Source organism: Dama dama, unplaced genomic scaffold (genome assembly GCF_033118175.1).
Source record: "Dama dama isolate Ldn47 unplaced genomic scaffold, ASM3311817v1 ptg000093l, whole genome shotgun sequence".
NCBI classification, from domain to species: Eukaryota; Metazoa; Chordata; class Mammalia; order Artiodactyla; family Cervidae; genus Dama; species Dama dama.
The window spans coordinates 996,015-999,156 of record NW_026870908.1 but is presented as its reverse complement, the minus strand read 5'-3'; positions in this window follow the sequence as shown (position 1 = coordinate 999,156).

Here is a 3,142-nt window from a genome sequence, read left to right as displayed (position 1 = left end):
CCCGGCCAGCAACCTCCTCTCCAAGGAGGCCTCAACCGAGGCCTAGGCCCAGGGGAAAGGTACCAGCGGGGATGAGCCAGTGGAGGCGCAAGGGCATGTCTGGACCCAGTCCCCGCAGCCTGCCCCTTGGTGGGGCAGTACCCCCGGAGGCCAGGAAGGTCTGTGCAAGGCTGCCAGGGGCAGGGACAGCGCTGGGTCCTGCCCCTGGCCTGTGGGACGTCTGAGCACAACCGGCACTCTCCCGCTGGAAGACCTCCCCGTCTGCCTCGAAAGGCCGGTTTGCAAGCACTCCCGCCCGCTGTTCCCGCCAGGCACGCACAATGCTCCCAAGCCCGGTAGAAAAGCGCTTCGGGGTGGTGCTCTCTCCGGGCCCTTGCCCCTAAGCCTGCGGGCCAGGCAGGGGGAACACACTCCCAGTCCAAGACAGAACGACATGAACACGTCTGTTCCTGCCCCCTACACCGGCAGAGAGCTCGGGGGAGCCAGAGTCTCTCAGGCAGGTGCTGGGCTGGCCGCCTGTGTGGGAAGGGGCAGAGCCGACCTAGGGGCAAGTTGGGCCTCTTGCTCTCCCTGCTGCCCTGAGGCTGCTGGGCCAAAGACGTCTTGGGCATCCAGCCCTTTGCTGGTCCCTTCCCTCTGACGAGGCCCTCTGAGCTCCAGCACCTTGCAGTGTGGAGACAGCACCTGCCAGCAATCTCCTCTCCAAGGAGGCCTCAACCGAGGCCTAGGCCCAGGGGAAAGGCACCAGCGGGGATGAGCCTGGGGAGGCGCCCGGGCATGTCTGGACCCAGTCCCCGCAGCCTGCCCCTTGGTGGGGCAGTACCCCTGGAGGCCAGGAAGGTCTGGGCAAGGCTGACCAGGGGCAGGGGACCTGCTGGGTCCTGCCCCTGGCCTGTGGGGCCTCTGAGCACAACCGGCCCTCTCCCACTGGAAGACCTCCCCGGCTGCCTCCAAAGGCCGGTTTGCAAGCGCTCCCGGCCACTGTTACCAGCAGGCGGGCACAATGCTCCTAAGCCCGGAAGAAAAGCGCTTCAGGGTGGTGCTCTCTCTGGGCCCTTGCCCCTGAGCCTGGGGGCAAGGCAGGGTGTCCACACTCCCAGGCCAAGGCAGAACCACATGCACACGTCTGACCTGCCCCCTGCACCGGCAGAGAGCTCGGGGGAGCCAGAGTATGCCAGGCAGCTGCTGGGTTGGCGGCCTGTGTGGAAAGGGGCAGAGCCGACCTAGGGGCAAGTTGGGCCTCTAGCTCTCCCTGCTGCCCTGAGGCTGCTGGGCCAAATAGGTCTTGGGCATCCAGCCCCTTGCTGGTCCCTTCCCTCTGATGAGGCCCTCTGAGCTCCAGCACCTTGCAGTGTGGAGACAGCCCCTGCCAGCAACCTCCTCTCCAAGGCGGCCTCAACCGAGGCCTAGGCCCAGGGGAAAGGCACCAGCGGGAATGAGCCTGGGGAGGCGCCCGGGCATGTCTGGACCCAGTCCCCGCAGCCTGCCCCTTGGTGGGGCAGTACCCCCGGAGGCCAGGTAGGTCTGTGCAAGGCTGCCAGGGGCAGGGACAGCGCTGGGTCCTGCCCCTGGCCTGTGGGACGTCTGAGCACAACCGGCACTCTCCCGCTGGAAGACCTCCCCGTCTGCCTCGAAAGGCTGGTTTGCAAGCACTCCCGCCCGCTGTTCCCGCCAGGCACGCACAATGCTCCCAAGCCCGGTAGAAAAGCGCTTCGGGGTGGTGCTCTCTCCGGGCCCTTGCCCCTAAGCCTGCGGGCCAGGCAGGGGGAACACACTCCCAGGCCAAGACAGAACGACATGAACACGTCTGTTCCTGCCCCCTACACCGGCAGAGAGCTCGGGGGAGCCAGAGTCTCTCAGGCAGGTGCTGGGCTGGCCGCCTGTGTGGGAAGGGGCAGAGCCGACCTAGGGGCAAGTTGGGCCTCTTGTTGTCCCTGCTGCCCTGAGGCTGCTGGGCCAAAGACGTCTTGGGCATCCAGCCCTTTGCTGGTCCCTTCCCTCTGACGAGGCCCTCTGAGCTCCAGCACCTTGCAGTGTGGAGACAGCACCTGCCAGCAATCTCCTCTCCAAGGAGGCCTCAACCGAGGCCTAGGCCCAGGGGAAAGGCACCAGCGGGGATGAGCCTGGGGAGGCGCCCGGGCATGTCTGGACCCAGTCCCCGCAGCCTGCCCCTTGGTGGGGCAGTACCCCTGGAGGCCAGGAAGGTCGGGGCAAGGCTGACCAGGGGCAGGGGACCTGCTGGGTCCTGCCCCTGGCCTGTGGGGCCTCTGAGCACAACCGGCCCTCTCCCACTGGAAGACCTCCCCGGCTGCCTCCAAAGGCCGTTTTGCACGCACTCCCGCCCACTGTTCCCACCAAGCGCGCACAATGCTCCCATCCCGGGAGAAAAGCGCTTCGGGGTGTTGCTCTCTCTGGGCCCTTGCCCCTGAGACTGGGGGCCAGGCAGGGGGTCCACACTCCCAGGCCAAGGCAGAACCACATGCACACGTCTGTTCCTGACCCCTGCACCGGCAGAGAGCTCGGGGGAGCCAGAGTCTGTCAGGCAGCTGCTGGGCTGGCCGCCTTTGTGGGAAGGGGCAGAGCCGACCTAGGGGCAAGTTGGGCCTCTTGCTCTCCCTGCTGCCCTGAGGCTGCTGGGCCAAAGAGGTCTTGGGCATCCAGCCCTTTGCTTGTCCCTTCCCTCTGACGAGGCCCTCTGAGCTCCAGCACCTTGCAGTGTGGAGACAGCCCCTGCCAGCAACCTCCTCTCCAAGGAGGCCTCAACCGAGACCTAGGACCAGGGGAAAGGCACCAGCGGGGATGAGCCTGGGGAGGCGCCCAGGCATGTCTGGACCCAGTCCCCGCAGCCTGCCCCTTGGTGGGGCAGTACCCCCGGAGGCCAGGAAGGTCTGGGAAAGGCTGGCCAGGGGCAGGGGACCTGCTGGGTCCTGCCCCTGGCCTGTGGGACCTCTGAGCACAACCGGCCCTCTCCCACTGGAAGACCTCCCCGGCTGCCTCCAAAGGCCGGTTTGCAAGCGCTCCCGGCCACTGTTACCAGCAGGCGGGCACAATGCTCCTAAGACCGGAAGAAAAGCGCTTCAGGGTGGTGCTCTCTCTGGGCCCTTGCCCCTGAGCCTGGGGGCAAGGCAGGGTGTCCACACTC